General features: G+C 49.6%; 1 protein-coding gene across 5 annotated transcripts in view; it reads right to left on the bottom strand.

Annotated features, from left to right (window-relative positions):
- DLG2 (discs large MAGUK scaffold protein 2) overlaps positions 1–24,970 on the bottom strand; it is a 959,957-nt gene that overhangs the window by 875,144 nt on the left and 59,843 nt on the right. Inside the window, exon 1 of one of the 5 annotated variants that reach the window (XM_044442338.1) lies at positions 22,311–22,522. The exons of the other annotated variants lie outside the window; for them this stretch is intronic. The gene's annotated coding sequence lies outside the window, so the exon portion shown is untranslated. Of the gene's footprint in view, positions 1–22,310; positions 22,523–24,970 lie in introns of those variants that run through there. 5 annotated transcript variants of the gene reach the window in all.

Below are 24,970 nucleotides of genomic sequence, written 5' to 3'. Positions count from 1 at the left end.
TTTCTCTACAGGAACATCTGCCAAAATTGGCAACTGAAATGAGGTGATAACGAGGCTTTCAAGTTTTACTATTGTTTGTGAGGCCAGCATATCAGTCAGAAGATGGAGAATGTGGGAAATAATCCAACTAAGGCAGGGTGTCTTTCCTTTCCAGGGCACCTTCTTGACTTTCATTTAAGTGGTATCACTCCTTTGCAAGCTTCTGTGTGTTTCTAATTAAAAGCTAAAAGATGCATTTCAACCATGGGGAGGCCTTTTTGTTAAAGCTCAGGGTGGTTTGGAAGAGGAACCTGTACGGTCAGAAATAAGCAGCACGGAGTCCGTCCAACACACAGGTTGCTCTAGTCACGTCATTGTGAGATTTGATTAATGGGTTTTTGGTCTGTCTGTGCTGGATGCCCGTGTTTTATGATAAACTCCTTTAGACCGAATAATACAAAGGCAGATCAATCCATCTGCCAGTCTACCTCTCTGGTTCCTCCTCCTCTTTACCTTTTCCAGGTGCATCTTTCCCTGCCTCTCCCTCCCTGGCCTAATTAAAGGAAGGGCAGACAACGTCCTGCCTACCTGCTCACAGGATCTCTGCCTGCCAAGTGCACAAGCAGAACCTGAGAGGATGAGGAAGAGGAGTGAGATTTGAAGGGGGGCATGGAGGGAGACTCCCCCAGAAGCCCTCCAAAACCAGAAGCCAGCTGCTCAGTTCAAAACGAAGGAAGCAAAATAGCAGAGCCACAGGCTTGCCGAATAATGCACTCACTGCTGTGCTGGGTTACTCAAGCTCCGCAGGACCGATCTTTGCTTTTGAAAGACCAGCGCAGTAAGAGCCATGACACCAAAGAGAGGAGAAAAATGGGGGCAGCTCTCGCTCTTGACCCATTTGCGTGCATTACACAGGTCTTGTGTAAATCTCTCCCTTTGACAGCCAGTGGGGAAAGAACCACTCCAGCTGACTCTCTGAGAAATGCGCCCTGGAAAGGGGGAAAGGGTGGGAACAGGGCAGGGGTTGGCAACCTTTAACACTCGAAGAGCCATTTGGGCCCGTTTCCCACACAAAAGAAAACAGCGGGAGCCGCAAAACCCTTTTGACATCTAAAATGAAGATAACACGGCATATATCATTTTTTACCTTAATGCTATGTATATCTTCATTATGATTTAGCTGCAGCTCTTGTTCAGTCACTAAAAACTGTTATTTTTAATCTTACATTATAAATTAGTAGGACTCCTTTCATATATTTTGAATAGGAGAACAGCTTCCTGAAGAGTCAAAGTCAGTGCTAAAGGGCTGAATGCATTAAACAGCAAACCCCATAAGTTCGTCAGCAGTAGAAGCAAATGAATCTACCCACGTATCATTAAATGTTTGGTTTTCTTCAGAAACTTTTCTTCGATTTATCCATGGTTGGCCTGGTGGGGGGAGGGGGAGCTCAGTAAATCGGGATCGCAGATCGGAGGTGTGTTTAGTGACTGATTAGCAGATAAACAGTCCAGTGCTGTGAATTGTGACAGGTTCCAAGCGCAGCTTTTAACATTCAGATGAAGGAGATTATATTGGGACAAAGAGAATCTTTTCAGCAGTTTGGTGTAACATGAGAGCCTGCAGGAAGCTTGTTTAGCAGAGGAATGTAGCAATTTACTTAACTAGCTGATTGACTTAACTAGCTAGCACTGCATCCTGAGTGGAGCTTCAAGCAGATCAGCGGCTGTGCCAGCAAGTGTTTTGAGCCACGGAGCCGCAGCGGAGGGGTTCGAGAGCCACATGCGGCTCCGCAGCTGTGGGTTGCTGACCCCTGGAGCAGGGGAAGGAAGGGCAGGGGCTGGGGCCAGCTACCTACATGGATCCCCCCCCCCATACTTTATCTAGATGGCCGAAAATGCTTGTCTTGATAGGATGCACGGGGCCATGCATGGTGGTGGCTGAATCCACTGGCCTTTGGATGCATAGAAGCCTTTAAGTTTGGAGGTTTCTGTGCACGAAAGGCACGAATCACAGAATTGTGCCCTTAATTGCAGACAATGGGTGGGATTCGGACTCAGTGATGCTCAGCACTCTATCTATGACTCCAGATGTAGCCCCACCTATTTTTATGATGAAATCACTGCTGTATGTTTAATTTGATTTATTTTAGTGCATTTTTCTGTCATGCTGTGTAGTGCTGTAAGCTACTTCAAAAATGGATGTTGAAAGTGGGAGATACAGATGCAGAGATGTGAAATCCAGCTGTAGCCTTCTAATTGGAAGGTGAGCATCTTAGAGAAGAGAACTGACTAATTCATTTTGATAGTGCAACTGAGGCTGATCCTGCCCCACTGATCTACAGGAGGGACCGGTTCAGCTGGAAATCTGCTGTACAGTTATCAGAAGAATGATAGCTCCTTCTTTCAAGTTGCAGTTTGATTTCGTTAATTGTGTGTTCAATGGTGGCATTTTAAATTAAGCTCATTATAGGTAGGAGCCCTTCACTGAGACACTTCTATTGAGTTAAGATGGCTCATTCCATACCAACAGCTGCTAATTAATCCATCATTAGCCAGGCCCTGAAACTTGCGGTTCCATTCATTTCAGTGATGGCTGAAATGATGTGAACTTCACCCACTGGGGCACCAGGTTAAATGCCCATTTAATGAGCATGTGTTTGTTATCACCACTATGACTAAAATGCCACTGGTGGATTGGCAATTTTTTTAAAATCATGTAGGTCTTTGTCCTAAAAAATGTGAAACTGGCACGTCTAATCTGTACTCCTTTCCCTGTTAACGGAGTTGTTACCACAGGAGTCTTTCGGAAGAAGAAGCTGGGAGGAGAGGGAGAGGAAGTAATCATCTCAATTAAGCCAGGTAAAAGCACCAATAAAGTCTTACCTATTAAGGAGAGAATTCATTATTGTTGTTAATAAAACTCGGCTTTTGCTGGCAGCCAACTCAGTGGCAAGCTTCCAGCACGCAGTTGCTTCGGTTCCTGCATTCAAGGGGACCAATTTGTGGAAATGCAACAGTTGCTAAAATATTGTCTCCTTGTCACAAGGCTGTGTGCTGCATTGTCAAAACGCAACCCGGAGACCCAGGCTTCTGGGGGACAACTTGATTCGTTCTGTCCCCCAGGAGAAGAGGCATCCGAATGGAGGAGGATGCAGGAGCAACAGCAGAGAACCGGCCGTAGAAAGCATAGCGCCGTTCTGTCATTAGAGCCCGGAGTGACCCTGGCTGCATAGAACACCTTTCTGCAATTTAGGTCTGGCTCCAGCTGTTAGCTTTCCCTGGCTATAGTCATCCATGCTCTGACCCTCTCTCAGTTATGTTCTACCTGGCCATCCATAGCTATGAAAGTACTAAAAGGCACCAAGGGCTGGGAGCACATTTTGTTGGTGGAGAAAAACTCCACTGGCACCCAGTCTGGGCACAATTCAGGAAGTCTCCAGGACTTACACCCCTGTAAGTCTGTACAACCCTGCAACACCTGGCACCTGGGACATGAAGGTGTGTCTCCCTTGCCATGAATCTGCCAATGCAGAGCACTGAACGGCTTGGGGCCAGGTTATCTGGCAGACCGCCTTGTCCAGTACGCACCCACCCCAAGCCAGAGGTCATATTCAGGGGGCCCTTCTCTGGGAGCCCCTCCCAAAGGAATTCAGGTGGCTGGCTCCCAGGAGGAAAGCATTTTTGCTGTGCAAAAATTATTTGGACCCCATTATGGAACAAGCTCCCCAAAGAGACCACCACCCAGGGCCTAATCTGCATTCTTTTCAGGGCCGGGTGAAGACCAGCATTTTAACAGTTTAGCTTTTTAATATTGCAGTTTATTCAGTACTGCTGTGATGCTTTTATGCTGATTCAGTTGCAATTACTGTTGTAGTTTTGTTGGTGTGCGTGTGTGTGTTTTAAGTTTTGTTAACTGCCCAGAGAGCCTCAGCCATGGTGTGGTTTAAAAAAAAAATGCACCAAGATCCTCTGCCATATTTCTTCTTTTGACGCATTTACCGCTTAAGTAGAGATGCGCAAAATCTGAAGAGCAGGTGTGGGATCCCTTATCTGGAAACCCCTCCTCATATTTTCTGTACCAGACAAGTCCCTTTTTTATTCTCTGCTGAGCTGTGATCTTGTACACACTTCCCTGGAAGGAAGTCCTATTTGGGACTTACTTCTGAGTAGATATGGCTAAGACTGTACCATTAAAATGTTTTATTTCTCCTTAAACTGCTTTTGATTGGTCTTTTATGGCTGGATTTTTGTATGCTAGACTTCATTGTTTTATATGTCTGTAGATGACTCTGCTAAGGGTGATGGAAGAGCAGTTAAAACATATCCAATATATAAGCCAAATAAATAAATAAAACATAATATATTGATTTTGGCCCAACTGCATTGGATGCTCATTAGCTTCTGAGAGTTACAAAAAGTGCTTTGTCATATTTAAGCACCTGCTCTGCCTTGGTCCCATAGCATACACAGGGACTCAGGAAAACCCACTGTACCTTACTGCCTTTTCCACCCGTGCAGTAGTGATTTATGGCAAAATTGTTCCAGTGTTACCGAGTTCAAGCTGTCCTACAAAGCGTTCAGTGAATGATGCAGCACAGATGCAGAAAGGTGGGGACACCCATAGGCGCCTTCCTATGGGTCTCTAGGCTTGCTCTCTCCCTTATTTTGCTGGCTGTACTCCTGCTCCCTGATTGAACAGCACAAATATGAAATAAATAAAAAATAAAGTGCATGGCAAGCAGAAACTGAGTGGAGGGAACCAAAGCTGAGCAAGAGAACCCTTGCCATGTGTGCAGAAGGTCACAGATGTGGGGCTCTGAACCCCTGGAGAGGCACTGCCGGTCAGTGGGGACTAGATATGGGACCTATATGGGACTAGACAGACGCTTGGTCCAGTTCCCTGTATGGCAGATGCCCTGCTTCTAGCTGCAGGATCTTTCCTCATCTGTATGCTGGGAAAAAAATGTCTGTTCCATGTTTGCTATGAGAAGCATAGGGACCCTAGCCAGGAAAAAGAGAGCCGGTGCGGTGTAGTGGTTAAGGTGGCAGGACTGGGTTCTAGTCCCCACTTGGTCACGGAGCCCACGGGGTGACGTTGGGCTTGGCACAGGCTCTCAGCCCAACCTACCTCACAGGGTTGTTGTTAGGGGGTTAAGGCTGAGATGAAGCAGAGGGAGAATGCAGGAAGCTGCCTTGAGTTCGCTGAAAGGAAAAAAGGCAGTGTATACATAGGATGGATGGATGCATATTGCCATCTTTCACAAGAGGGATGTTTTCCGTATCACAGAGATTTTAGAAGGCGGCCCACTGATGTGGATTCCAAGGCCAAGTGCAGCCAGTGGGTCAGGAATACCTATAGAGAGGGATGCTGCTCAAGAGAGTTTTGCAGCCTGAAATATTTTGGGCGGCTGTAAGAATAACGCTGTCCTGGGCCATCCACGCAGCTGCGGGTCGGTCTGGTGACGGGGGACCCAAGATGGAGAGCTGCCTGCAGGCAGCAGCTGTTCCCCTCCTCGAGGGAGATGAGGAATGAAGCTGGATTGACGGCCACCTGTTGCACTCCCTTGTGAAGAATGAGAGTCGGGGGAAGGCTGGTTTCTAAGCACGGACGATTTCCTGAGCTCTTAATCAATTCAGTAGAATCGTGGAATCATAGAACAGTAGAGTTGGAAGAGGCCTTGAAGGCCATCGGGGCCAACCCCCTGCTGTTGCAGGACACCACGATACACCATCCCACTCAGATGGCTGTCCAGTTTCTTCTGGAACGTCTTTAGTGTGGGAGAGCCCACCACCTCTCCAGGCAGCTGGTTCCACTGTCGTATTGCTCTGGACATTTTCCTGATGTCCAGCCTGAATCTAGGTTGTCACAACTTCGATTGAGTCTTCCGTGTCCTATACTCTGGCATCAGAGAGAAGGGAACTTGACCTTCCTCTTTGTGACAGCCTTGGAGGTACTTATGGAGGGATATCATGTCCCTCTCAGCCTTCTCTTCCCAAGGTTGAGCATGCCCAGTTCTTTCAGTCTCTCCCATAGGGCAGTGTTTCCAAACTCTGGTTCATTTTTGCTGATCTCCTCCGGAGCCTTTCTAATTTCCCTGCATCTTTCTAAAATCAAATACTGCCCAGACTTGGACACAGTATTCCCGGTGATGTCTTTCTAGTGAGGAGTCTAGAGGAATTACTGCTTCTCATGATTTGGAAGTAATACGTCTGTTAATGCATCCCAAGATAGCATTTGCCCTTGTGGCAGCTGCATCACATTGTTGGCACCTTGCTTCCTCCTCAATTCTAATGTAACACGGAGCCAATTGAGTGTGGTACAGTGGTTAGAGTGCTGGACTGGGACTCAGGGATCCGGGTTCTAGTCCCCACTCAGCCATGGAGCTCCTGGATGACTTTAGGCCAGTCAACTTCTCTCAGCCTAACCTACCTTGCAGGGTTCTTGTGAGGATACGAAGGAGAGAAGGACCCGGTGTGCCACCTCGGGCTCCTTGCAAGAGGAATAAAGGTGAGTTATGCGTGTAATTATATTTTAAAGAGGGGCATTAAATCAGGAGTGGGCAACATGTATTTTATCATGTTGTAAGCCGCCCCAAGGTTTCGGCAAGGGGCGGCATAGAAATGTTATAATAATAATAATAATAATAATAATAATAATAATAATAATAATAATAATGTGACCAGTGCTGCCCCCAATCATCTTTTTGGGGGACTGGACCGGCATGCACTGAAATTTCAGGAGCAAGTCTTGCAGTCTCAGGCAAGGGGAAGCCACCTGCAGGTTGCCAGTGCAGAGGAAAGGTCCCTCTGCTGCATTCAAGGCGTTTTTACATGAGGATTAAGAGAGTCAAAAAGCGGCAGCCACTGCAACCCCAAACACCGCGTGGCTCTCTTGGAGGCAAGCTTAATTCTTTCCACACCCCACGTTCCCGACGAAAATCGGCCCCGCCTTTGAAACGTCTTTTGCTCCCAGTCGCGGTTTCTCTTTCAAGGGAAACAGCAGGGGTGTCGGGGGCACGATTATGATCATGGTAGCAGGAAAGAGGGAGCGGCATCCTTCCTCCACACCCTGTGCCTGCATCCGAGAGCCTTCCAAGGAGTATTTTAAAATGAACATTTTAAAATGCACTCATACACAAAGATATATTTGACACAATGTGGCCCCAGTACAGTTTTTTAAAAGTGATTACTTGTGTTTGCTTTGCTGTCTTCCCAGGCTATGCAAGGCCATATATGTAACAATGCTATAGGCCGCAAATAAAACAGAAGTTAACATAGGCTGCCTTTGCACGTACTGGTAAAACATGGTTTGCATGTCAGCCATGAATTAGCAAGCCAACCACAGCTTGTTATCCCTCTTTCTGGTTTGTTTCTCTTCTCTCCATTTTACCTGTATTCAGTGTCATTCCATTTCTAAGTGGACTTTACTGGCTTCCTCTGTTTCAGCGCGGACAGCAGCTCAAACAAGCCAGGGATAAGCCACAGTTCTGAGTTCAGACATCAAGCTACAATTTCAACAAGCAAGAACCTATAACCAACCACAAACCATAGTTCCTCTTGAGGTTTCTCCGGATGGATTCAGACACAACAAGAAGCTAGATTTCAGCAAACCACACCATGGCTTGTGTTGTGTGTGAAACAATCCATAGAGTCATCCTTCCAGAACCACCACCATCCCGATGAAGCAAAGCAAACTAGCACTGCTCACAGAGCTGGCCTGTGCCCCCAGCCACTGCCCCAAGACCCCTGGTCATGGATCTACCAGTCCACCTTGATTTGACCTGGCTCTGCTGCCCCCCCCCCCCCGGCCATCCCTTCCTTGTGCTTTAAAGGCATTCTGGAGCATAGAATAATCTGATCTGAAAGAGATCTTTTTTAATCCCACTCTTTTCCAAGAAGCTGTGGGCAACAGGCGTGGTTTCCTCTCCCCACTTTCTATTCTCACCACACTCGGAGAGGTATGTCAGGTTGGAAGACTGCAGCTGGCCCAAGGTTATGCCGTGGAGATCCTCCCACGGGGCAGAAATCTCCACTGGGACCATTGTGCTGGCATTCTCCTGTTCCTGTCGTGCTTCTTTTAAAAAATTTAAAGCTGTTCATTCAGTGCAATCATACAAGTAGGGCACAACGCCGTGTCCTGCATGCTTGATACATGGGAGCCTCCAAAGTGAGAGGTGTCTGTTCCTGCAGTTCATGCAGCAACGCACCTGGCGATGCTTCCCATTCCCCCATGCCTCACACCCCGCATGTCATCTTGTCAGCTGTTTTCAGCCAGCTTGATGAAGCAGCACAGAAGGGGAAGGAAGAAAACAGGGATGCCCCTTGGATATGGTACAAGCCATTCATCCCAGGCCCTTCCCTCCCCTCTCCAACACCCCCGCATGCCCTTTTAGTCCTTTCCAAGTCTCTTTCCAGCCATGGAGGCAGAGCAGGTACAGGTCTCTGCATGCTGGCTGAGCAGAAGCTTTGCATCTGGGGTCCCAGCACTGAGGTTGCGGGCCCTCAGAGCTGCGGCTGCAATAATTCTGTGTCCCCAGCGTCTGGAGGCAAAAGGCCCATCTCTTCCATGTTGCATCAAGTTTAGCTCTGAAATACTGATTTCTAAACTATCTCTCTGTCTCAAGCATAAAAGACTCAAGTGGCAAAGCAATTACATTCCATACAATGTGATAGAACAGAAGACAATAACAATAACAATTATTGTATATAATTGCATGGCCATTTCCAGCTGTAAAATAATAATTTTCCTCTAATTATTAGGGGAAAAAATCTAATACCTCTGTCTAATATAGTCTTACTTAGCCACCCACTTTCCTTGGCCCCTACACGCTACTGAAGCAGGGATCACGTGAGCAAAGCTTCATTAGCAAATTTTGAAGAGGAGCAAACCGATTGAGCCAAACAAAGGATTCAGATTAGATTAATTTCTCTCTTCTCCCCATGCACTCACACTGCCCTGTTTCGTGGGTTTCCATGCCTAACACAGTCAGAAAGTAAACTGAGCCACTTACAGTGAACCAAAACTTCTCGTGTTTCCATGGAAATGATCAGAAGTCCAAGCTCCACATTAGCCAGACCACTAAATACAAATGCTTTTGTGTTGCCAGTGAGTCTAATCCCCACCCCAGCCCACCACAACACACACTCTCACACACACACATCCTGGGAGCTCTGCCTAAGTGCACACGCTGTAACCTTCCGCCCTGCAGAGCATGCCTTCAGGACAGCTGGTGCCCCGTTCCACGTTGCAGGCTCTCCGCTCATTGATGGGAACGCTGAACATTGCTGCGGAAAGCAACCGTCCATGCTAACTTTTGTGTCTGTCCCCAGACTTCCTTCCCTTGAACGATCCCAGAGTTTTCAGTAAACCAGTACAAGGGAATGCAAGAACTTTGATGGATGTGACTCCCCTCTTGTGGCTAGAAATCATGGATCCGTGGCTTGGCTTTCAAGAATTTACCTAATAAACTGGTCTGCATATTCCATGGAATAAAAGGTTAAGCCTTTCTTTGAATCTTCAAACCTTCTATTTCAACATGCATTTACGCTGAGATCTTCATTCATCAAGACTTAATCTGGTGGCTTTTTGAAGGGCCTGGCTTTATCGTTGCCCAGTTTTATAAACCTTTTGCATTGTGCGTTTAGCTTATTGTTAAACTGGCCTCAATTCCAGGTATGTGCGCACAGGACTGAGGACACCTCACTGAACCACTTGCTGAGGCATGTGGTGACGGCATATAAAAGTTTTAAATAAACGACCAAACAAATAAACACCACTGAACCTCTAGACAGACATGAATACAGTGGAACTGTAAACTTTAAAAGTTCCCAGGAAAGCAGCAGAGAATGGACTTCTCCGAAAAAGCAGAGATTGGGGCAATGAATGACCCTGGCAAATAAATGGATAGCTACTCATGAGCAGGTCCAGTGGTGTCTAAATCAATGACCAAGCGGAGGGCATGGAAACGGTCAACTCATACATATGCAGGATTCAGCTGATTCATATGCAGAACCTCAGGGCTGAGTTCCGCTCTGATGGGATACAAACAGCTGCTCTGAAGTTCCCTGGAGGGTCTTTCTTTGAACACAGCCCTTCCATGCCATTTTTGTGCTTTTGCACAGTCTCTCCCCGCTCCCAAAACACTGAAATGCCATTCTCCTCGTGTTCAGATATTGACAGTGCACCTGGAAGAGCTAGAATATGCTCTTACTTTTGGTAAATGTTGACCCCACAACTTTTTCCGCTGGCTCTGCACTCCACTGCAAGATGTCCGGAATCTGGACCTCAAACTGAGAGAGTTTCTATGCACCTGCTCAAGGGATTTTGCACAGCACCCTCAGCCAGGGCAGAGCCAGGGCTGCCCACGCCTGAAGCACTGTCCTCAGATGCATGTTACATAGAAACACAGAAACTGGGTGAGTCAGAAGGGGTCTCCTGGGCCATCTAGTCTGACCCCCGGCTCTAGCCTGCTCTGCTCATGACAAGCCTACCTTCTGCATGTCCAGCCTATCCTTGAACACCCTCAAAGATGGGGCCTCAACCACCTCCCGTGGAAGCCCATTCCACACCCTCGGGGTCCTGACTGTCAGGAAGTGCTTTCTGGCATCCAAATGGAACCTTGGTTCCTTGAGCTTGGCTCTGTTGGAGCACATCCTGCCCTCCTCTGCAGGGGAGAACAGATCTCTCCCCACCTCCATGTGACTCCCCCTCACATGCCTATATGTCACCAACAGATCCCCTCTGAGTCTCCTCTTCTCCAGGCTGAAGAGACCCAGTTCCCTCAGTCTTGCCTCACACCCCACCCCCTGCAAACCGGCCACCAACCTTGTGGCCCTACGCTGCACTGACTCCAACCTGGGTATATCCTTTCTGTAATGAGGGGCCCAAAACTGAGCACAATACTCCAGTTGCGGGCGCACCAGAGTCGTGTAGAGTGGTAGTAATCCCTCTCCCGATCTAGAAGCCACACTTCTGGCTATGCAACCAAGGGTGGCGTTCGCCCTCTTGACCACCGCATCACACGGCTGACTCCTGTTTAGCCTGCAGTCAACCAGCACCCCGAGGTCCCTTCCACAAGTGCTGCTCTCCAGCCACGTTTCACCTAACCTGTACTTATGACAGCTATTCCTTGCACTTACCCACATTGAGCTTATCCACACTGAGCTTATCCACATGTTCTCCGATTCAGTGCCTCTGAGGGCAGCTGTTAGACTTCAAATGTGGCAGACAGGAGGGGTTACTTGTGGTGTGGTGAAGAGGATTGCAGCAGGCCAGTATCTTGCATGGTCTTCTGCTGTCCTTCACCAACTCCAACTGCAAATGGGGGAAATATTCCTGGTGTCATTCCGCAGCCCCAGCCGACTAAAGAGGGAGGTGCGTGGCCCCCCTAAGTTCATGAGGTCTGGGGTCTCAAGCTGCCTGGGCTCACTGCTGCACCTAGAGAATGCCCACACCCTGCCAGCAAAGTGGCACGGACCACACAACATCACATCAGCTGATGGCGCCGCGACACTTTCTTTGGAAACAAAGGTGGATCGTTGAGGTCTCTGTGACAGGGCTCTGTGCCGACATTTAGAATCGCAGTCAGAGCCAGAAGTGTGTCTGCCAGTCTGAAAAGTGCTACTTTGGGGTAGAGAAACAAATAAACATATAAATAAAGGAGAAGCTACTGAAGATATTTTGAAATCGCTAAAGGGAAAACTCAAGTGCTTTCACAGCTGCCAGAACAGTCATGTAGTATTTACCAATGTGGAATTACAAATATTATTTTTCAATCCACTTTATCCCACGTTACATGGCAGCAGACAGCTGGCAACTGTAGGCTGGGGGCCAACTCCTTTTTTACATTGTTCCCGGGGATATTTTTGCAAGATATACTCCTGTTACAGGGCCATACGGTTAAATGTGCAGCTGAAGAACCCAACTACAAGCTTCTACAAAGGCTGGACAGCTTTGGCTTGTGCACTGTTGGGTTAACTCTCCGCCTCAGTTCTCTTAAGTCCATCCCTCAGAGATCAGCTCCTCAGATGCAGGGTTCCCATATTCTGATTTAGGCTCCCAGATGTGCTGAACTTCAGAGCACATGTGGAGAGCCACTGTGGCATAATGGTTAGAGCTTTAGACTGGGTCTCAGCAGATCCAGGTTCTAATCTGCTCTCAGCCAGGAAGTTCCTTGGGTGGCTTTGGATCAGTCAATACTCTCAGCCTAGCCAAACTTGCAGAGCTGTTGTGAGGATAAAATGGAGAGGACGATGGCCATGTAAGCCACCTTCAGTGGCTTGTAAAAAGGAAAAAGAGGCAAGATATAATTGTGACATGCACATGGTAGGCCTGTCATGAGCTGAGCTGGTTGGAGTCAGGGGTCAGACTAGATGACCTGGGAGACCCCTTCTGACTCACTCTGTTTCTATGTAATAACTGAGAAATAAATTTCAGGCTAGCTGGAGATCATGGCAGATGGACACTGACACATGTAGAAGATACCAGGTGGCAAACGATATTCTCACTTTTAGAAAAAACATCGTTCTGAGCTGAGCCACCGAGCTTCTGTAGGCAATGGAATGGGAATTGCTGCAGACTGCTCAGAGGGCTTCGATGGCTATATTCTTCATGGGAGATACATCATTCCTGGTTTTCAGCACTCATTTCTCACACACAACAGAAGAAAAACATATTTCACTCCAAGAACTGAGCTGCATCAGCAAAACAGACATAAATGCAATGTTTGGTGATGTACCATATTTAGTGTAATCATCACCTTGGAGAAAAGAAGCATTAAAATCAGCATTTGAGAAACTGAGCTGGCAATTTGCAAGAACTTGGGTCAGCCGTCTGAGCACAGCCCTGCGTGGTTCACGCCTAGATTTAGCAGGAGTTAATTCACACTAGTTTGAACAATCTTTCCGTTATACCAGAAGTAGAGAGGAGTCTGGATTCTCAGCAGCTAGAGGTGGAGTGAAAGGAGCATGGAGGCCAGGAACGAGGAGGGCAGGCCCAGGACGTTTCGGCACTGTGGGAGACAAAAGAGCACAATCTGAAGCATGTGTCCCAAGATCCCTTGGGATGCTGTGGGCAACCCTGGAAATGGCCTTGTGGCAGGTACATTACAAGATGAGTGAAGACGTGCAGAAGCCTTTCTGCCGTGAAGCAGCCTTCCAATCATGCTGAAGAATCGAAGAAGGGCTCTGCCGGACCAGGCCAAAGGCCTACCTAGTCCATTATTCTGGTCTCAAAGTGCTACCCAGATGCCTCTGCAAGCCCCAGGCAGGACATACGCCCCACTGCTCTCCCTGGCCAAGCTCCTCGGGTGAAGATGCACTGACTCCGGCACATGGTGCCGCTTTTGGGATCCAGGCGGACATTGGTCAGAGAGAGCCATCCCCAGCCAGGGCGAAGAAGCTGGCCAGTGCCGACAAGGAAGTGCTTCCAAGGTGCCAGGCTTGTTGCTGTGTGCCTGCCTAGCTCACAAAGAAAGTGAAAGTGGGGGGGACATTAGAAGAGCCCTGCGGGATCAGATCAAAGGCCTCTCTTCCTCACAGTGGCCAATCAGATGCCTCTGGGGAGACCGCAGGAAGGCCATGAGAGCAATTGAAGGGGGTTGCTTCAACAGAGCAAAGATCCATCTGGTCCAGCATTTAAGCCAGGCTGAGAACAGGATCTGGGCAAGCTGAGACACTGGTTAGATCCAGCAAGGTCTCCTTCTTCTGTATGGTGAAGATCAGCTGCTGGGTAGATAGCAGGAGACAGCTACTGCCTTTGGGTCCTGCTTGCCCCAAACTTAGTTATCCACTGTGGGGAACAAGATGGTGGACTGGATGAACAGTTGCTCTGACCCAACAGAAATCACCTTCTGTTCTTCTTGACTGGAGATGAAAATAGGGTAAAAGAAATGTGTGTGCACACACAAGGGCCCCCGCCTTTCCACGTTTAGCTCCGTATATGCCCGACCGCCCCTTGAGATCTGCGGGAGAGTCCCTTCTCCGGGAACCCTCCATGAAAGAAATTCGGAGAGTAAGTACTCGGAGGAGGGCTTTCTCAGCGGTGGAGCTCAACCTATGGAATGCACTCCCCAAAGAGGTCCGCCTGGCACCGTCGTTACTGGTTTTTCGGCGCCAGGTAAAGACCTTTTTATTTAAACATCATTTTAATTGTTAAAATATATGATCTGGCCAGGGCAACTTTCTTCTTCCTTCTCTTTTCTCCTCCTATATTATTTATTTACTTATTTTATACTGATAATTTTAATTTTATATTATTATGTTCGTAACTCAGTGTATTTTTTGTGTTTTTGTATTTAATGGTAATTTATTATGTTCTATTGTATTTCAATGTATTTTATTGTGTTGTAAGCCGCCCCGAGGCTTCGGCAAGGGGCGGCATAGAAATGTTATAATCATAATCATAATCATAATAAAAAGCAATTGTCTCCGGGTCAGTGAAGTTGCAGCATCACTGCCTGTAACTCAGTTCTGCAGCACATGCTTTCCATGCCGAAGGGCCCATGTTCATCCCTGCACCAACAGGTCAAAGCATCCCTCCACAGCCTGGTACCCTCCAGATGCTTGGGACTCTGCCTCCATCAGCCCCAGCCCACGTGGCCAATGACCAGGAACGCTGAGAGTTGACGCCCAGCTGGAGGACAGAGAACATGAGCATTCCTGCTAGTGCAGATTCTTGCAGAGACTTTGGAGAACTTCAGCCAGTCAGAGCAGATTAGAGGTAAGGGACCTTCCCAACCTGCTCCGACAAGGCATTCATGGTCTACCTCTCTCGCCGTCCCTGACCAGTGACCACCCTGGTCCAAGGTGCACCCCGAGGACCCCAGCACCTCTGTCTCTGAGGTGTACATCACAGCCCACTGTCCGTCTTATCTGGACTCATGTATCTGTTAGGGGGATCTATCCTTCAACAAGCAGCTTTCTCAGGCTTTCATCCATCAAGAGCAGAGGGGGAAAGGGCGTTTCTTTTACCAAAAGCACCACATTTCTGAAGAAGTGAAAGGAAAAGCAGGTGTAGCAGGAAGAACATCACATGAGCGGTTTCTAAGGATTCTGTGTCACCAGCAGCTGAAAATCCGAGGGGAAATACATTACAAGCAAAGGCATAAAGAGTATCTAGAAAATGAATGCGAAGTGAACGGGCTGTTAAATAGGTCACCAAAACCCTCAAACAATAGAAATTCTAAAAGGATGTCAGCACCTCTTGTGCTGACTATAATTCCCACAAATTTCCACTCTGAACTTAGGTCTGCCATTCTTAATACCTTGGAAGCAATTCCGCCCGGCTGTGTTTTTGCTTGCTACGTAGTAAATTACTCCCTGTTCTGTTCCATAGTTGCTTTTTTAAAAAGAAATGTGCAATAAGAGTAATTACCAGGCAGGGAAAGGCTGACAGTAGTTCACCTCTTACTGACTGAATTCAAGGGCATCATCTGCAGGAGGTGAGGCAAACATGAACAAACCTCTCTCTTGCAGCGAGGGGTGGCCCAGGTGTGGAGCAGCGGGGGGCGTCAAAAGGAGGTACAAAGCCCTTCAATTAATTTGGGTAGATATTCCTGTGTTCCTAAGTACAACAGCGGTTAGGATACAACTGCAGCCCTACCTGAAGCATCGCCGTGCAACACCGATGCATGTCCCACGCACATTTGGCTTGTGTGCCAAGCCCCATTCAAAGGAGATATTCATTGAAATGCCGTTATTCATAACCTTTCAACAGAGGCTTCTTGCATATTCCTTGTGAAACTGAGTCAATTGGGGTACAGCACAGGCATAGAAACATAGAAATCGAGTGGGTCAGAAGGAGTCTCCCGGGTCATCTAGTCTGACCCCCGGCTCCAGCCAGCTCCACTCACGGCATGCCCACCATGTGCATGTCCAGCCTACCCTTAAACACCCTCACCGATGGGGCCTCAACGACCTCCCGAGGAAGCCCATTCCATACCCCAGGAGTCCTAACCATCCAGAAGTACTTCCTGGCATCCACCCTAAATCTTGGTTCCCGGAGCCTTGCTCCATTGGAACACGTCCTGCCCTCCACGGCAGGTCGTCATTTCGGCAGCTCCAAAATGTCCGGCGTTAAGCAGTGTCCCTCGGCCCCCAGAAACATCAGTTTGGTGCACTGCTACTGGGAAGAAGACGCAGGACTGGAAGGGCCTTTGAGGGACTGCTTAGGCTCCTCTTGGTGCCATGACCTCTCCAGCGGTCACTGGAGATCAATGCTTTCTAAACCACAACTGGGTTTGGGATGTCTGCATACTGCTTTTAGTCCCTGTACCCACTTCCCAAAAGAGATTCTGTGAAGGTAGTTTCTAGGAAATTTAGGGCCACTTCACTGAGATGCTTTATTTTCTGTTATCACCTTCATCTTGGCTCGCTACCTGGCTGGAGCCAAGGGGGGGGGAAGAAGTCTGGCAAGCTCAAGAGAGGCCTGCTCTTCATACCCCGAGTGCATCTGACTTGGGGAAGGGCAGGTGCCATTCTCTACTCAGTCTTTCAAGCAGCAAGATGTATCAGGCTGGTCCTGAAAATACCCTCATCTGCAAGTCACTTCTGCACTGCTATGGCTTCCACAAATGCCCCCATGTGGATAATGTAATGGTGTGGTTTAACCACTAGGTGGCAGTGGACTTAGGTGTATTTGAATGGAGTCATTTTTAATTGCTGCCAGGTTCTTGTCTTACAAAAGCAATGAAGTTCTTGCCTGCTGTCTTGGTTATCTATCCTCTATGTCTTCCTGACAAACATCGTCTTGAATAGGCTGCGCATTAGCATACCCTCCCGTCTTATTCGTGTCTTTCCTCTCCTTCCCCACAGACCAGCAGCGAAAACATCTGTGATATGAGGAAACAACATGTCAAAGGAGAGAATGTGAAGGGTTGGCAGGAAAGAAAGAGGTCCCAGCTGATAACGCACTTGGTAAAGCTGGGTGATTTGCATTATTTGCGTGGGAGGAGGGGACCCGGGGATCTTGCAAAACTTTATCTGGGGTGAGAGGAATAGGGCAGGAGCTGCACTCAGGCAGAGCAAGATGGACCTGATTTGTTTATAAATCCAGAAACTGGGTACTTTTTCGTAGCAGACAGAACAGAGAAGATGCCAAAACCCCCACGAGAGGCTGTAGCTCAGTGCAGGGGTGCAACTCTTCAGGCTAACCGTCGCTTAAAGAGAGGAGCGTGAGCCATGCCTCCCCAGCCCGGGTCACAAGTGAATGGAGATTGCCGGCATGGAGTGGAGTGGAGGCAATCCAGACGGGGAGCAGAGCTGAAGGAAGGGCTGGAGGTCCCTTCCCTCCAGGGTCACCTCCCCATCCGGTTCAGGACCCCTTCGTCTCCGCTAGACTGCAAACGGACATAACGACGGGGTTCACACGACACGACTAGCCATGATGGCTTTTATCATTGTCTGCCGTGTGTCCAGAAACAGGTCTTGCTGCAGGAAGGGGGGGGAAGTGGCGCGGCGCGTGCCCCTGTTTGCTCCCCCTTGGGAGCAGCATGCTCCAGCGGGCACTGGCCTCCCCAGCCTAGTGGGGCCTTTCTCCCAAGGGGAGGGCACAGGATCGCCCTCTTCTCCACTCCTGTGGAGGCGAGGAGGAAGAGGGAAGCCGGGCTAGGCAGGCACACTGCTGTTGGCACGTTCCAGCCCAGTCCAGGTTCCCCTCTGCGAAGGGTTGCCCTGAGATGGGAGCATCCGTGGATCCCCTTTCAGATCCAAGAGAAAGCAGGAGCTGAGCAGCTTTGCTGCCACACACACTTGCTGGAGGTGGGAGGGAACACACATCCCCTCCTGCCAAAAAGCGGACTGGGCACCCACCTCCCGCAGCAGAGGCCTCCTCTGGAGTAAGAGGCAAGGGTGCTGGTCAGCTCCACCGTCCTCGCTGTTGCACTTCAGGCATGCACCCTGTTTGCGCAGCAAAGACTGCTTGACACCCGTGGCACACTCAGCTTGCCCCAGCCGCCCAAAGCGAGGCCGTCTGGACAGCACGATGGGTCCCGGGCAAAGCAGTGTCCTGGGGCCCCTGCGACAACTACAACTACTGTCAAGTTGGGAAGTTTTCCCATTTTCCAAGGGTTAACCTGCACAGATTAGTATGGGGCCCATCAGGCCCATGCGTGAAGACAGCCCCGATGCAAAGGAGGAGCCCCATTCGCCCTTGGGGTGTCCCCTTGGAGACCACCTGGAGGACCGAGGGGTCAAGAGGCACACGGAGGGAGCAGAGCAGCCGTGATGAGCTTGAGTGCCTGCTGAGCCGCGTGTGTCTCCGCGGTCACATTGCGGTGCCGGCGACCCTGCCCAGCTGCTGCTTGGGCCCCTCGCCTGCCGCTCCCCACACCATCCTGCCTTTTGCACCCCCCCCCCCCCCGATTGTCAAGGACCCCCCTTGCCCCCCCCCCCCCGCAGGAGTATCCTTACGGAGCCCAATCGGCTTGATCAGACTTCCTTAGACAGAGCGTCGCCACCCCCGAGTCGAGCCCATTCGGATCCACTTTGGACGGTCTGATTTCCATGGTGTCCACGAGGCTCTCAAAGCATAAACAAACACGAAGGCAATTTTCTTCCCTGGGATTTGTTCTCTCCCTGCGTCTCTCTCCCCGCCTCTCTCTCTGATACTTTAATTCATGTCAGTCTGCAAGCAGTGTTTTACGGTCTTCGAAGAGCCATTTGCCTTTGCACTATATTTATCGAGCCGGGGGGGTGGAGGTGGGGTTGCAGGCTAGAAGGAAGCTTAAGGACTCTTCGCAGGCCAGCAGCGGGCTTTTGGGGCCCTGGACAAGACCAGAGTTCCTCCTTCGTGGAGGAGACCTCCTCCTTGCCATGGCCACGGGCTCCTCATGCCCCTCCACCTCTTTCTCATCTTGCACAGATTTGGGGAGCGAGGGGACAGTGGCATCCCTTGGACTGCTGGCCCTTTCACCACCACCTTGGCCCAGCCTGCAGCAAGAAGCAGCTGGACATGCAGATCGCATTGGGGAAGAGGAAGAGAACTGCAGGGGCTTCTCAGCAGTGGCCCCTGCTGGTGTGTGCTGAGATGTGGCTCCTTGGCAAATGCCCTATCATGCCCACCCTCAGCACTGCCCGGACTATGATGGGCAATACCTTTCCCATGCCATTCCAGGCACAACCATCCATTTCAGATCCCGCTCAGCGAGCTCCCACAAGTGAACCTTCTGCATGCGAACTGGGCCACGTTCCCCCACAAGGGTACTGCTTATACTTGCCGTACTTCCCCACCACCCCTACAGGAACGGAGCAAGTGGCAGCCATTCATGTACATGGCAGCTGTAGACATCACTGATGTTGGGTTCCTAGAGACACCCCAGCTCTTGAGAATCAACCCTGCTTATCTGCATAGCCCCACCCCTTTATTTGCATGTCCCACCCCAGCTTCCATTTCTTTGCATGCCAGACGGCTGCCAAGCTGGGCTGGATCTCCTGATCCGTATATAGATCATACATTCAGCTCTCATATTTCAGAAATCCCTTTCCCCCCACAGGCTGCCAAAAGAAACATCACAGCAAGAAAGTCTTTTTTTGGTGCAGTCGGATGTTTGCAGAAAACCAGAAGCAACTTCTGCAAGGCAGCTTATTAAAAAATGCCCCATCCTGTCTCCTGCTGGTATGGACCAGATTGCAAGCACAGGTATGCTTTGATCAGCCGTGCTCCTCTAGAAGAAGAGGCACCCTCTCAGCCAGCTAGATTTCAGCGGCTTGTCATGCTTCATTTCCAAAACAGGGAAATTAAAGAGGTCCTTTTGATGAGGCCTAATTTTTACTGGTGTGTTTCTCTCCCATGTGCACACACAGCACATACACAGGCCAGCAAAACTCACATATTCACTATGCGTGTGACATTTCTATGCTGCCTCTCTTCTTCTCCATACCCAGTTGTACACAGTTGCCTTGCCATTGGTAACTTGCAGCATTTTTCTCCCCATTTTTCCTGTGCAATCCCTACAGCAAGAGGCTAAACACTCTATTTCCCTCTCCTAGAATTAAATTCTCCAAAGCTTCAGTGAGCACTTTCTCAGCGATAGCCAGCTTTCCTACCAATGTCTGAAAACCCATTTTATGCTTTATGCTGGGGAGAAGCAACAGGGAAGGCTAAATGACTGCAGTCCAAGGGGCTGGCAAGTTCCAAGTGCACAGACGCACGGAGGCAGCCTGAGACATACCCAAACACAGAGTTAGTACTGCATAAGGTGACACAGATTTTAATCAGGCTCCAGGTGGAATGAATGAAACATACTGGAACAAAAGCGCGTAACAGGAATCGGCACAGAAGCCAAAACCATTTCCTGGCTACATGCAGTAACTCAGATTCCACAGGAGCCTTTAAATTAAGAAGCGGAAGGGAAGGAAGACTTTCTATTATAATCAGTAGCTGTATATTATACATTCCCAGAGTAAATAATATACCCACAGATTCACTTGTGCCTGATTTAATGCAAGAGTCAGCACAAGGCATTGTCATGTCTCTAGCCCTCACTCAAGCGTCAACACCTGCCCTATGCTAGGGACAGCTGGTTATTTTTTTTCCATTCAGTTTTGATAAGAATTTTCCAAAGATTGCCATATTTGGGACAAAATGGGCTTGAGATGTAACAAATAGGAATACAGGAGAAACCATAGTTTTCTCCATCCAGGCCCAGCACTGCGAGAGCTTTTCTCTTTAAAGGATGGGTTTGAATCCTTGCCTATATTCAACCATGCTAGTGCTGAATTTGTGTTACCACCTCTATTTTTCCTCATCTGTAGCAGCTACAGGGCAGGTGGATCCGTTCTGGTCTTCTCCACACTGTGAACTGCTTCACCTATCAATTTTTGCTGATCAAGGTGAAGAAGAACTTCATTTCCGTTCATTTTTACCAAAATTCGCCCAAGCCCTTCATTGTTGGACATAAATTAAAATCTGAAATATTCAAATAGAGGAAATAAAGCAAATCCAACCATTTCACCCATCCCAACTCTGGACCCCACACACACACTTCTGGAAAAATAATAATTCTGAGCACCTGAGTCTGAGAGCCACCATTTTCCCCCATGCTGCTGTGCCACAGGTATCATGGGAAATTTAAAGGATGGCCTCTGGCCGCCCAGCACCGCTGGCCCCCAGTAAGCCTACCAAGGCTTACCCATTTAAAGAGGGTCCAACGGCAAACCCAGAGCTGGCTCTGCCCAGATCAAATGACCTCTGTCCATCTGGTCCACTCTTTTTGGTCCAGAAAGATGCCTCCAAGGAGCCTACCAGTAGGAAGTGGGGCTCTCCTACCGCATAGACTTCTGCCGGTAGGGCAACCAGGGCTATCTCCCCATGGTGCCATGCTTGGGCACTTGCTAGAGCCCACTTCCCGGCAGGGGCTCACGGACAAGCGCTGGAGTTGCTCCCCCGCTTCTCGTTCTTGCACAGACAACCGTGGTGCTGAGGAAGAGCTGCAGATGCCCCTTCCTGCTAACCCGGCCGGGCGTCTCTTCCTGGCAAGCGAGCCGGCGGAAGCCTTCCTTCAACGGATGAGCAGTGCAGCTGGTGAGAGCCGCAGACAACAGGCAGAACGCAGTGAGGGTGGCGGCCCAAGGTGGGTGCCTTGCTCCGGGCAGAAGCCTGCGCCTGGTAGCCACTGCAAGCGCGTTTCAGAATTGTGGAGGGCTTATGACACGGGTCCTCAGACTACGGCCCACGGGCTGCATCCAGCCGCCATGCCCATTCATCTGGCCCGCCATAGCTCACCACGCGTGCGCATGCATGCACCTGCGGCGAGGTGCCGGCTTGCTTGCAAAGAGATTGGTTTGGGCTCGTTGGGAGAAAATGATCTCTGCACGCACATGCCCCTGCCTTTCTGCGTGCGTGAGCATGCGCATGCCCCCCACGCCCCCTGCCCGCACCGCCTTGGCAGCCCTCGCCCATCGCTGGCACCTTTCAACTGGCCCCCTATTCAAAAAGTTTGAGCACCCCTGGCTTATGACACTGGGCTGCAGAGGGACTCTCCCGTGCTGAGTGCTGACACCTAGTGGCCAGACTCGCTCAGGCAGGTAAGCCAGACATGCACCATCACTTATTAGATGGGAGCCCATCCAAGTTGAAATCAGCATTTCTGACAGGGCCACTCTCTGGTTTTGAACCCTTCGCTGCTGATTAGCGCAGTCCAAAATTAAACGCATGCGTGCGTGTGCACACACACATGCAAGCACAAACTCATCATGGGTTTAACAAGATAACTGCAGCAGTGTGTAGAACACCCTGGAAATCCCTTTAGAAAGGCCGAGTTTCACGAGCTCAGTGCTGCTATTCTGTAGGCATTATGAATTTTCTGCTGCGGCTCAAAAAATGCATATCTCACCCAAAGCAGCAGAATATCTTGGAGGCAGATGACAACTTTGGCTGGGGACCTTTACTGCTTTAGAACAGCCCAGGATGAAAAACGAGGTGATTATAGAGTGTGATAGTGTGTCGTAATGCACAGAGAGATCATGTTCCCTTGACACCTCCCTGACAGTGACTGGTTGAGCTGCACTGATGTCACGGTGAGTGGAGGAAGATGCAGCTGGCCTGCTCGGATTTCACCACGGGAAGGCGGAAGGGCTTCAGGGAGAAGCCGGTTGCAGCTGTCAGAGACAGAAGACACGGGCGAAGTAGCTGGGTGATGGATATCCAGCAACGGAGGGGTGGAGTGGAGAGCAGTCCCAAGGGATGAAGTCGAGATGACGAGGATGGAGCGAGACATCTGTGCATGCCAGAGAAATAGGGAAAGATGATGAATAAAGAGGAGTTTCACATGCCTGGGAACTACAGAATAGGGAAAGGAAAAGTCCGTGGGTGGATCTGAGGTCATTGCTCAGATTTTTGGCCACGGACCTCTTCTAGACAGTGCCCTTGTGGTTAATCCTGAAGCACAGCTGTTCACCTGTCCCCATGGCCATACTCTCAAGAAGCATCCAAAATCGGAGGCTGTTCTCAACCAACCTGTTGTGGGACTTTTCATCCTCACCAAGAGCAAACCTCTTAAGATTATATTAATGGGTCTTAATGGCACATTGGACAGCGAGCCAACTCCACATATTTAGCATTATAGCCATGAAAGCTATATTGTAATGGTGAAAATTCATTTTCCAGAAGCGACTGTGAAGAGTGCAGCTATGCTCAGCCCCGTGGGCTCTGCTGGTGAAGAAGTCCCGCTGTGACCTCCATGCAAGTCACAACGCCGCTTCAAATCCCAACCCCTCTCGAGCACAGAGAAATTCTGGGCAGTAAAATGTGTGACTTTGGCATCACCGGAGTTTTTGGCTTTGTGTCCATGTTCCTATAATTCAACTGTTCTATCATACTCTGCCTGTCCTCCGTGGAGCCCAAGGCAGCCTAACGGATCCTCCCCTTCTCCATCTTACCCACACAGCAACCCTGTGAGGTAGGCCAGGCCCGGAGACAGTGAATGGCCCAAAATCACCCAGTAAACTTCATGACCAACTGGGGACTTGAAACCAGGTCTGTGCAGTCCCAGTTCTAACCATTGCATTGCATATGGAGGTTTATTTTATTTTATTTGTTATATTTATATCCCACCTTTTCCCTCCAAGGAACCCAAGGCCAGTCATATCAATCTCCTCCTCCTGCTCTCAATATTATCCTCACAACAACAACAACAACAACCCTGTGAGGTAGGTTGGGCTGAGAGGCAGTGACTGTCCCAAAGTCACCCAGTTGGCTCCATGGCTGAGCAGAGACTAGAACCCAGATCCTCTGAGTCCCGGTCCCATGCTCTTAACCACCACACCACACTGTCTCTAGGATCCAGGGATTTGTATTCAATTCTTTCTGATATAATAATACTAATAGCGAACATTCGTATAGCACAAGTGTAGGCAACTCATCATATGCATTATCTAGCCACATCCCTTATAAGGCAGTATGGAGGAGACTCCGGGGGGATCTGTTGGCGACATACAGGTATGTGAGGGGGTGTCACACGGAGGTGGGGAGAGACCTGTTCTCCCCTGCAGAGGAAGGCAGGACGCGCTCCAACAGAGCAAAGCTCAGGGAATCCAGGTTCCATTTGGATGCCAGGAAGCACTTCCTGACAGTCAGGACCCCGAGGGTGTGGAATGGGCTTCCATGGGAGGTTGCTGAGTCCCCATCACTGAGGGTGTTCAAGGATAGGCTGGACATGCACATGGTGGGCATGTCATGAGCGGAGCTGGCTGGAGCCGGAGGTCAGACTAGATGGCCCGGGAGGTCCCTTCTGACTCGCTCTAATGGAACCTTGGCTCCCTGAGCTTTGCTCCGGGAGCCAAGGTTCCATTTGGATGCCAGGAAGCACTTCCTGACAGTCAGGACCCCGAGGGTGTGGAATGGGCTTCCATGGGAGGTTGCTGAGTCCCCATCACTGAGGGTGTTCAAGGATAGGCTGGACATGCACATGGTGGGCATGTCATGAGCGGAGCTGGCTGGTGCCGGAGGTCAGACTGGATGGCTCGAGAGACCCCTTCTGACTCGCTCTGTTTCTATGTTTCTAGGTATCCTTATTTCCCATGTTGCACATGGTGGAGCTGAGGCTGAGAGTGAGTGGCTTCCCCAGGACTCCCTAATGAGGTCATGGTGAATGCACAGTTCAAGCCATGGATGTTTAAGGATTACAACAACGAGTCTCTTGGCCACCACACCACTCCAATGCATTGATAGTGGTGCTGATACACTGCATTTAAATCCTGCCTGTATTCATTTTGTGGGGAACCCAAGGAACTTACATGCTTCCATTTTTTTTCTTACAACGACAACCCTGCGAGGTAGAGTAGGCTGAGAGGGAGTGCCTGGCCGAAAGTCACCCAGCGAGCTTCCTGGCTGAGTGGAGACTCGAACCTGCATCTTCCGGGTCCCTTCCACCCCTTCTATCACCACATCACACTGGCACAGAGCATGATCTTCTACCGACAGGTTTGCCATCCGTCCTCACATGGATGAAGTATTTAGGGAGCATTATGAGCAGGAGTCCTGCCCTTTTGGGAG

The sequence above is a fragment of the Varanus komodoensis genome, unplaced genomic scaffold (assembly GCF_004798865.1).
Source record: "Varanus komodoensis strain SLA01 unplaced genomic scaffold, ASM479886v1 scaffold4, whole genome shotgun sequence".
Lineage (NCBI taxonomy): Eukaryota > Metazoa > Chordata > Lepidosauria > Squamata > Varanidae > Varanus > Varanus komodoensis.
This window is presented reverse-complemented; position numbering and strand designations above follow the sequence as displayed.